Source organism: Vicia villosa, linkage group LG1 (genome assembly GCF_029867415.1).
Source record: "Vicia villosa cultivar HV-30 ecotype Madison, WI linkage group LG1, Vvil1.0, whole genome shotgun sequence".
In the NCBI taxonomy this organism is placed as follows: Eukaryota; Viridiplantae; Streptophyta; class Magnoliopsida; order Fabales; family Fabaceae; genus Vicia; species Vicia villosa.
In genome coordinates, this window is record NC_081180.1 from 227,768,220 (window position 1) to 227,780,790 (window position 12,571).

The following is a 12,571-nucleotide window of genomic DNA, read 5'->3' on the forward strand; positions in this document are numbered from 1 at the left end:
GGTTATTATGAGAAATGAGAACAATGAATCACGACCATTAAATTTTGATTTTGTTGATTTTAATGGACATGATTGGTTTCTCTTTCTATGATCCTTAGTATTTAATTTAATTAAAACATAGAAAGAGAAACCAATCATGTCCATTAAAATCAACAAAATCAAAATTTAATGGTCGTGATTCATTGTTCTCATTTCTCATAATAACCAAGTGTTCTCACTTGAGTCGTCCCCTATATATATATATATATATATATATATATATATATATATATATATATATATATATATATATATATATATATATATATATATATATATATATATATATATATATATATATTTGTTGATATATAAATATTAACAACTTGTTTATATTTAAAAATAGGTTTAAATATTGTTTTCGTCCTTGTAAGTTAGTTCTGTTAAAAAAACTATGATGTGGCAAACGTTGCTGACGTGGCAACCTATTTTTTTTAATCTCAAGAATTTTCACGTAGGCGCTTTTTTGTTTTTTCTTTCTTTTGAGTCTTAAATGTTAAAAATGAAAAGCTTAAAACTTTTGGATCCACCAAGTATTGAACCCATGCCCTTTATATTAACAAAACACTCCTCATCCACTAGGCCAATTCTATTCTTTATATTCTAGTTGCAATGCATTTCTATATATTATATAGTGCAGAAATTTATTTATTAAATAGATTATATTTTGGTTTTAGTTTTGGTATTAATTTTTATTTTTAGTAAAAAGTAATAATAAACAATAATATATGCAGTAATATATAAACTATTAATATTTTAACTATTAAATTTTTCAACTAGATTAAGCACTCATGAAAGAACTCACGTTGGTTTTAGATAGATTAAGCAATGAGATGAAAATATTAATAGATGAATTATTTAATAAATTAATTAGTTAAGGTATATTTAACTATTGAAACATATTTTTAAAATGTAATTGGATATTTCAACTATTAGTTAAGGTATATTTAACTATTGAAACATATTTTTAAAATGTAATTGGATATTTCAACTATTAATATTTAAAATATTAATAGTTGATAGATTCAATAGTTAAAATATTAATAGTTTATATATTAAATAGTTGAAATATTTAATAAATTAAATAGTTAAAATATTAATAGTTGAAACTCAGAATTAGGGACCTAAACCAAAAAATACAGTAGCAGAAATTCAGAATTAGAGACCTAAACCAAAAAATATATATATTCAGGGACTAAACAAAACACACGCTAACTAATTAGGGACCTAAACCAAAACATATATAAATTAAATAATTATTTTATTAAATAGTTAATATTTAATATGGGTACCTAAATTAGGGACCTTAACTATTTAATATTTAAAATAATCAATTAATTAATAGTTATTTAATATTCAGTTAAAATAATTAAGTTTTAATTAAAATAATTATTTAATATTTAATTAGTTTATTAAATTCATACCTTAACTATTTAATTTTTAATTGATTATATTTAATATTTAACTATTTCATACTTATTTGATATTAGTATTAAATAAATATTTGAAGTATTAAATAAATATATATTTATTTTTATTAATTAAATAAATATTTGAAGTTTCAAATATTTTAACTACTTATTAATACTGAAGCATTTATGTAATATATATGACGTTGCATTATAATGACAGAATGAAAAGTGTGGCTTAGTGGTTGAACATTAACATGTGAGGGTAAGGGGCATGGGTTCAATCCTTTTTTGGACCAAAATTTTAGAGTTTTACATTTTAACATTAGATCCAAACAAAAAATCTGCTTACGTGGAATTTCAGTAAATAAAAAAATCAAAAAAGAAATAAAGGGCTGCAACGTCAGAAATTAAAAAAATAAAAAAATGGTTGCCACGTCAGCAACGTTTTAAGCCTTAAAAATATATATAAATAAATGATGTTGTCAGAGATCAAACTCTGGACCAACAACTTACACAATTTTAATTTAACTAACACTTACCAGTTGATTTATCCCACCCATCCTGTCTCAGGCATCATCTTGGTTACATGCTTTCTCCAACTTTTTACATACATATTTTTGAACTTTACTCTCTCTCTCTCTCTCTCTCTCTCTCTCTCTCTCTCTCTCTCTCTTGAATAAATTTTTGAACTTTACTTTAGAAGTTGCATTGCTTCCAATTTTCCTTATAGTAGTTTACTTTCAGATAATATTTTCTTTTTAAAAATAAGCTTCCAAAAATTCAGGTGTAGTGCAAAATAAATTGTTCATTTTCTAAGCATCAATTTGTTAGGCCCATTAAACATGAATAACTTTAATTTAAAGGATAAGTTTTTTCCACCTCAAATTTACTTTTAATGTATAAATTTGAAATTAAATAACATGATTTTTGTACTATTTGAAAATGTTATTTTGAACAATGAATTTGTTAATCTTATTTCTAAATAAATGTTATATTCAACCCGATTTTCTTTTATAGACTAGTAAAAAGAGGATAATGTAACTTGAACTCTATAGATGTCACACAATTTGTCGTGGATCATTGTCATTGATTGTAATCTGTCTGATGCAGTTGCATAAAAATTCAAAATTCAACTACTTCATTGTGCTAGTATCGCATAAAGAAAAATACAAGAGTTATATGTAATTTGAATGTTGTTCTAACTCTTTTGAAGTCAAGTGCACTCCATCTATGATGAATTTTCTGCTTTGAGTGTGTAAATCATTCACAATTTGTCCATTAAAAACGTGTCTCATTGGATTTAGGAGTGTGTGTTGTGTATAAACTTCCCTAGATCTCGATTCTCGAGCAATGTGAGACTTTTTTGTGTTGCCCTCAGTCGAGGCTAAGGGGATTATCTAAGGGGATTAAAAGCTTGAACCTTGAGCATGCTTGTGGGTCCATGCCCCATTGTAGGCGCCAATGTTCTGATTGACCTCAAGTCCACTGCATTGCACCTATGAGGTATTGTTTGCCTTGGGTGTAAAAGTCCTTCATGATTTTGTCCTTTAGAAAATAATCTCTTTAGGGTTGTGGAGTGCGAGTGTTGTATATAAACTATCACTGACCTTGTTTTCTAAAAAACGTGAGATTTTTTTGCTGTAAAACTAAAAAGGAAAAATATCCCTTTTGGTATCGTATGTTAACTTCGGGGTTCACTTTGGTCTCTTAACTTTAAAAAGTTCTATATTGGTCCCTTAACTCATCAAAATGTGTCATTTTAGTTCTTTTGGCCATATTAGCGACAAAAAAAATTCAAAAATTGGTCGCTAAATCAGTCGCTAATATGACAAAAAGGACTAAAATGACACATTTTGAAGAGTTAAGGGACCCAAAATGTACCCGAGATTAACATACGGGACCAAAAAGAATATTTTGCCAACTAAAAAAGCTCAAGGCTTAAGATAGAAGTAGAAAAAGCATTAACCCAAAAAATGGAATACTATAATGGTTGTAATAGAAACATGAATAATATTCTTCTACAGATGAATATTACATTAACTTTGTTGTATATTATACATAAGCCTGCGTGCAAATTTTCAAAGTTTATCATATATATTGAAAGTATCATATTGGAAAAGAATAGCCGAAGAAGAAAATAGTTTGAGTTTTGATTGATCAAATTAGACACTTTGGAAACAAATCCACAAACAAAGTTGAATTTTCTCATGGTAAGTTAAAGTAATATTTGTTGAATATTAAGGGTGATTTTTTCAAGGATTGGTAAGCAAATAACAACATCATATATTGCAACATACTATGATACAATCTTCGTTCGAAAACATTCTGACTACATTATAGAACATATGTATTAAAGAAAGGTTTTGTACTATCATTTGGTTGGTAAATATTTTTGGGCTGGATCAAAATTTTTTCTTCCGAACTTGCATTGGAAACCAATTCTAATAGTTTAAAGTATGGTTTTACAATCATAAGAACACATAACCTTTTGTGTGCTTGTATCATTCCTAGGATGCTTAATCATAATACACCTATTCGTATAGATGAGGTACATATACATTGGAAAAGACTTAAGTTTAATGATGATGGCGTCATGAAAGATGGTAAGTTAAATATATCTATTTTGGAAAGAGTGAGAGATGATTTAAAAAAGGTTTAATAAAGATTATTACAATATGAAACTCCATATTTAGGAGCAAAAGCATTAGATTTCCTATCTAGAAACGATTGAGATGGCGCCACATATAGAAGTGGTAAACACAAAAAATGCACCAAATAAAGTCAAATCTATTCTTGATGATGGTTCAACAAAGCGCTCATCATATTTCTACAAAAGCATGTTGACTCTCTTCATCCAGATACTCTAGTTTCATAGTTTTCATCATAGTCCAAAATTTATTTAAAAATGGTGCATACATTAGTAAGCCATCACCTTCCCTAGTTTCCCCCAAAATAATCTATAATGATGAGATTCATCTTTTTACGCACCAACATATTGACAATATTGTTAATGTTATAAGTGATGGTAAATACAAATATCGTGCTATTTGTTCATTAATTGGAAAAGGTGAAGAGAATCAAATGAGTGTCAATCATACATACCCTAGTTAAAGAGTTAAATATCCATAAGAGTGATTATGTAAAATTACAAGGGACTTTGGGTCGAGTGAAAGTTATTTATAATGCTTTGGTTTTGGGATAAATTAAAGTCGAAGCAATGGATGTCAAATGAATGAATTTTCCAAAAATGATATATCTTATAGAAAGTTTCTATGACAGAGTTTTGGTTGAGTAGACCCGATATGGATTTTCTAAAATATTTTTTCCTTTGAAAAGTGAACCTCTAGATAATTCGAATGCACAATTTATTTATATCGGTTGCATTTCTAGGAAATTTTTTTTGTAAAGTTATATTTAAAATCCTTGCACTATGATATAGGCAGGAAAGGCAAAGAGAACACAATGAATGTCAAGATGGCCCCCCTAATTAGAAGATATGGTGATGGACACCAAAATAAGGAACCAATGTTCCCATTAGGCATGACATAAATTATTCTAAAATGATAATTGTAAGAGACATATGTAAAGGAAATTCGACCATGATACACCCCACCAAGATGCCTGAAGATTAATAAGTTCCAACATAGTCGCTTGGTTAAGTATCTTTACACCACATGTGTAAAATTTATTTTATATCACTATGTAATATCTCTAACATGATAATAAATGATATTTTCACCAAATTATCTTATTTATGACCACAAAGGATATACTCGACCAATGAGTGTTGTCACGAACATCATAGGTGTATGACTAAAGTAGTGAAAACCCCACAACAAAATTCGCAGGGGTAAATACAATATACTAGTAAACAAAGTGGTGATTAGAGCTCACTCCTCTTGGTAGATAGCCTCTAAAGAGGGCATAAGGCGAGTGTGCGCTACGTTCGACTTGATCCTAATTTAAACTTGAGGTCAGAGAAGAGGAACATACCCTGGGTTGAGCATGTTCCTTAAAGACATCCAATAAAACTTTTGAGCATGACCTTAGATGTCGGCCAATTCCTAGATAAGCGAACTCGAGGCTTAAGGTAACACAAATAAGAGGTAGAAACAATAGTAAGCAAATAAATAAGTAATGAGATAAAGATAATAATGACAAATATCCATTCATTCAACATCAATTGTTACATTAAGCAAGATAAACCCCGACAAAAAAAAGACCATTCTGACTCTACATTAACCAACCTACCATCCACTATCTCTTGCTCAAGGAAAATATGCTCCCTCGATGTTAGAACCTTGGGATGGAAAAATTTCACCTACCTTAATACATTTTCAAAGGGGATATGCAGAATGGAGTAGTTGTCTTTCATTGACCTTACATACTCCTTAGATAAGTCAATGTTTTCAATACGCATCTCTCGAAGGTCAACTTGAGCCTTCTTCCAACCTTCCCAAGCTTCGTTCAAATATACCTCCAACTTTTTCATCGTATTATGGGAGAAATCCCATGTTTGGGTCGCCTCAGCAAAGACAACCTTAGTTTTGGATAGTTTCGTCGGAGAACATGTTAGTGCAACTTTTTTTCTTCATCTCAAGAGCTAATGATTGCAACCACTCAACTAATAAATATGGGTAACCTAAATACTGTATCATGTTCCCCATCTCAATTAATAAACTACTGGTCTTTGTGAGCTTTTCCATAAGTAGGTTCTGCTTGATAATAAGAGCACCGACACACTCTGCAAGCTCCTCTTTCTTTTTTCAAAGATAGTTAGAAAAGAAGACATCTCCCATTTTAGTAGCACCAAATGGTAGAACATATGGCACTTGAAGCATTTGGTATGACATTTCTTCCAACTTCTCTTGACAAAAATCTCCATCCTTGCTTGAGAAATAAGCATAATATTATTGAGAAACAAAAGATCGTAGCTCCCTATCCATTCAGGGACTAAGGCGAGCCAGAAGTAGCAGGAATAATTCACATGGGGGGGGGGTGAGGTTGACCATCCCCCGAGACTAAATCTTCCCAAATTTTACGCGACTGTCCTAGGTTTTTTGTCAACATGCCCTCTCCTGGGGACATTTTCGTGGAATATCCATTGGGAAAATTAACGTCGGTAGCAAGTGACGGCAAGTGTAAATAACCCCCGCCACAAAAGGATTGAATAACCCCACAACGTCGTCCTAGCCAAAACAGGAAGGTCAGATGAGGTTAGATCAATAACGGACCCCATAGTTTGAACTCATCCCATAACCGTCATATATTTGGCTTTTGCTAGCGAATGGATGACCCTGAGTCTCTTTTTCATTTGAAGCATCATCTTGTGAAAATTCTTCTTGTCTACAAATAAGAAATCAAGTAGGCTAGGGAAACAATCACCGTGAAATTATTAAAGAAATTCAGAAAACTCATACACTACTCACAAAGGATGACACATCTTTCCTCTCTAGTGGCAGCTTCTGCCTGCAAGGAAGTCGCTATGCATTGCTTCTTTTGTTTCTTTGATGCTGCCTTAGAAGGCATGAAGCCATCGAAGATGCCTCAACATTTATAAAAGGCCACCAATTTCCTCTTTAGATTGGTCTCTTCTTGGAATAAATTGTTTACAAGGTAGACATATGACCTCACCTTAGCCAAGAAGTAGCTTTGACGCTCGAATTTTGTAAACTCATCTGAACATTTGAAGTGGGACTCAAATTAAACATTAAACATACTCGCACATGCCACCTCAGTAAGGAAAATAACTAGGTAGTACAGATCTTTGAAATTAGCCACAATATCAGAGCAGGCCTAAAAAATCTTCTGGCATTGCACTTAAGGGAGAGCGAGCGTTGACCCACGCTCAATGAGCAGAACAATGTTGGACGTTCAAAAGTTGGGAAAATAGGGTCAAGGTCAGCATGAATTTCTTGAATTCACACTAATACTAGAAGACTTTGATATAAGCCCATCTTAGTAGTTGCAGTTGCGAGTAGGAGTGTTCGAAAACGAACGAGCCTAATAGAAAACCGCAAACCGAACCAAACCAAACCAGGTCAAAAACAACAAAAAACCACATTTGATTCAAAGTGTTTGAGCCATTTTATAAGAAAACCATGCGGTTCGGTTTGGTTTGCGGTTTGTGATTTACAAACCGAACCAAGCTGCTTTATATTACAAAATCTTAGAAAGTATTATATATATTTTTTATTTCTTTAGAAAAATCAACAAGTATTATGTGTATATATTTATTTTAATTTAATATCAATAAAAAATAAAATATTATTTATTTATAGATACTATTGCTTTCATTTGAAATGGAATTGTTATATATTTATTTTTATTTTCATTTTTAATTTGTTGACATTGATAAATATAAGACTAAAAGAAAAAGTTTAATTTATATTATTTTTGTATCCCATTATATATAAAATATTGATAATAAAAAAAATTATAATTATCAGGCTAGTATAGTCACATGTATGCAATTGCTTATCACTACAAAATATAGTATTTCATATTTTTTTAAGAATGCAATTTCATGTATATTATCCTTTATACATAAGATAAAATTGTAAAACGAAATGCATCAAATTATAAATTTATTTTGGCAATCATAAACTTACTTTATGGTAATTAATGAATGATTTTAAATATAAAATAATGTCGTCTTCTCTCTCTCTCTCTCTCTCTATATATATATATATATATATATATATATATATGGCTCAATAAAAATCTTATGAAAAGTCGAACCAAACCAAACCGTTTATTTTTTTCTCTTGCGGTTCAGATGACTTTTAGCATGAAAACCATCCAAATCGCACCACGAACACCCTTAATTGCGAGAGGCAATCCCTAGGTTATTCAGAATGCCCAACTCAAAATGTTTAAAAGGAAGGCAAAAACCTATCAAGAAAAACAAGCATTCATAAAGAGGGATGACCCATCCCTCATACTTTCTACACACCCGTTTGTTTCCTTTAGGGGGAAAACTCCTTAGTCTGAGAAGGAACCTACCTCGGTGAAGGCAAAGAAGGATAAACATTTAATGTTTCTTGGTTCACCCACATAGCTTAGTTGTCCATCGTTACGCTCTGGTTTTCTGAGCGAGAGTTGTTCATCTTAGAATTAGAATTACTATCAACACACAAAAACGAACAACCATAAGTATAAACACGAGATTGAGATTCCAACTACCACATTACTTGGGGTCATAACTAGAGGCGCGACGATGCACTATGATATAAGTTTAAGCTTTGTGTTTATGCTTAAAATCATCTACAACACTATGATTCATCAAGGGCAAAGGAGAAAAGTAAAACCTCCAACAACCTCAATAGGGGAAAGACTACCAACTACCTTGGAGCAAGGCTACCAAAGAAGTCAAAGTAATGACAGATGGACAACTATTAACAAAGACAAGTGGTAACTACAAATAATAGGGAGTGAACCCTTAAAGTCTTACAAGTGACGAAAAAAAGGATAGTTACCCAAGAACTCTTTATAAATTCTTCAAACAACTACACGATCCATGACAAAAAGCGTTGGGAAGTCTGACCATGCTACCAACAGTTGTGATCCCGCGTCAAACTATTCACAACACTCGAATACCCTAAGATAAGAAGGCATTATTACTTCATGTCTAAGGCCATGCGTCGAAACCCTCCACGAAACATCACAAGTTACAAGGAAAGTATTCATTGCACTTGTTGTCAATGCTATCAATGCTGAGGCTTTCCCAAACCCTTCGGTAAGGGACCAGATTAGAAGCCCACACAACAAAACCCTTCAGGGAGTAGAAATAAGAGATTAGGGGAAAACAGTTATGACTTGCTCACAATGGCCACATATTAAGGCCCAATCACATGGGGAAGCATGAGGAACAAATGCGGCCATGCTTAAGCACAAAACAAGTAATTCCAGTTTCATGCCTACTTTCTATCGTTAGATCTAATAAGACGATAACCCATGTGAAATGCAAGATTAAGTGGAGGCAATTCTAACCTCCTAAACTATATAAAGCTATGCACACGTCGAATCCATTTATTCTATTCATTTTCCTACATTCAAACTATCTCTCATTCGTTAACTGACTTGAATATTATAGTACTAACATTATAGGTCTACTCGGCTCCGCCGCATTAGAAACACGCTCCGCCATATCTAAACCTAACTTCATTCTGTCATCAATTATTTTTATTCGTGATCGGAACAAAATTCAATGTGTTGAGTTTGGTTGGATATGAACTTTATTGTGTTGGGTTATAATATATATTAGAAAGGTTGACTAACCACAGATTGACCTATTTCAATAAACACTATACTTTTATACCTTTTGTTAATCACTTCACAATAATAAATTAAAACTAGGGAGAGTGAATGATACCCCAATTCAAGGTAATGAATATCTTACTGCTCAAAAAACATTCTCTCCCTAATGACTACTGGGTACAAAATATAATGGTGTTTATTAAAAAAAAAAAGAAATATAATGGTAGTATATATTTTAAGTAAAAAAAAAATGTAATGGTATGCATTTTCTAATTATTGAGTTATACCCTGCAGAATTATTGACTTGCACTTAAGAAAGAGTAATTTGAAAGACTCTAATTTCTTTGTTTTATGAAGCATGATTATTATTTTCCTAATGCGTAGAGGTTGGTGAAAATTGGAGATGGAAAACTTGAATAATTAATCATAATACTATAGTATCCTTGATTACTACTCTAAGATTTATTTCTTCAATATGATGAAATTTTGGAAAACTTTGACCTAATGGACCCTTGTGATCCTTCATTCATCAATAATATAGCTTTCAATTGCAGCATATAGGGATATAGAAAAATATGTTAACAAAGAAACCAACCAATAAGTGTCCTAAGACACTAGGATATGAAATAATACGGTTTTTTATATTAAAAATTGTATATTTAATATATTAAAAAATAAAATATTTAACTTTTAATATAAATTATATATTTTCTAAAAAAAATTAAAATATATTTATATATATGTGTGTATGAGTAATTTGATTAAAGAAAATTTACTTTATAACTCATGATTAAACTTTCAAACAGTTAAATTTGTTTGCAATCATGAAGAGGGAAAGTGTGATGAATTGCATGGATTGTAAAAAAAATGTTAGTAGAACTATCTAGCACAAACAAGCATGTTGATACCCCTATAATTAACAGAAGAAATGTTGTCCCCTCTCTACTAATTGACACCCTCAACTTTTTTGTTTCACTTTATATTTCTAGCAGTACCAATTCATTTGTTTTTGAAACTTTTCCTCAATTTCAGGACAAGGTGGGCAAACCCCTATTGATCAATATAGTGTGTCTATGTGAGATAATGTTACTTTCTTATGAACAAACAATGATAACATTATACATACTTATACAATTTGAAACCATAAAGTAAATAGTAATTCAAATATATCAGGTGGCAAACGGGTATTCCTGTTCTGGTTAGATTTGTTTCGTAAAAGTTCATAAAAAGAGTTTGAACGAACATTGTTGAAGACACGAGTTTAAAATTTTAATTTATCTCGTAAAAACAAGAAGGCGGAAAGGATCTGCGTGACTGTATCTTTATAATTTAAAATTATAAAAATATTATGTTAATGTATGCGCTCGTAAAATTCTGGTAAAAAAATAGCATGGTGTGGGCAAATAGATAAGATAAACGAGCTTAAAAACTTAATCTGTTTCATGAAAAAATGCAGACAGAATAAACATATTTAATAAATCAGATTCGTTTTGCCACTTTACCATGAGATTAAAATCAGATCCATTTGCCACTCATATATCCTATTAAATTCAGACAACTAATAATATATTGAATACATGATTGTGTTAAATAATGACTAAACAAATTCACATACGTTCAAAGATTTTTTATTTACTTCAATGCCACACAAACCAAAAATATATATCACATTGCCACATTATGAAAAAATTACCACAATGCCACATTTTACCTTAAGGTTCGTCCACCCATTGGACGAGAAAGAGAAAAAAAGTTTTCCCAGTTGGGGTTCAGCCAAGGGTTGGCCGACAGGGTCTTTTTTTTTTTTTTTGAAAAATTAAATGATTTTTTTAGATTTTTAATAGAGAATATTTTTATACATTTATATAGGGTGAAAAACACCCCTAAAAACTCCTTTGGATATGCATATCCAAAGACACCCTAAAAAAATGTGGTATTTTGGTTAATAGGAATATGCATATTCGAAGGCACCAAAAAAAAGATTGTCAGATATTTTTTTCAGATATGCATATTATTATATTATTTGGTTCTTCTAAATTTTAAATAATAATATATATTATCTTTATAAAATTAAATATAAAATATTGTATTTTTAAAAAAAAAATTGCATTAAAAATAATAACTTTTAAATTCTTAAAAAATTAAATAAATTATTTCTAAATATAGTTTTCTATTTATTTTTTCATATCCTAAAGCAAGTTAATAATTTCTTAACTTTTAAATAGAAACTATTTAATTAAAACAGACAAAATTAATATATATTATGACAACAATTTTAAATAATAATTAAAACAGACAAAATTAAAATTTATAAAATTAATTAAAAATATATATATAATTTAAAGAATAAACATTTAAAATAAAATAAATAAAAAATTGAAATTTTGGTTAATTCGGATATGCATATCTCAAATTTCTCAAGAATTTTTTCTGATATGGATATCCGAAAAAAAATTTGACAATTTTTTTTTTGGGTATTTCGGATATGCATATTCGAATTAACCAAAATACCAAATTTTTTTAAGGTGTCTTTGGATATGCATATCTAAAGGATATTTTAAGTTTTCAGGGATGTTTTTCACCCTATATAGATGTATAAAAATATTCTCTATTAAAAAATCAAAAAAATCATTTAATTTTTCAAAAAAAAAAAAAACCCTGTACAGGGTCGACCAACCCTTGGCCGAACCCAACTGGGAATTTTTTTTTTCTCTTTTTCGTCCCATGGATGGACGAACCTTAAGATAAAATGTGACATTGTGGTAATTTTTTTCATGATGTGGCAGTCTCGTATATAATTTTGGTTTGTGTGGCATTGAAGTAAAAAAATCTACGTTCAAATACCTGGTTATAGGGCTGGA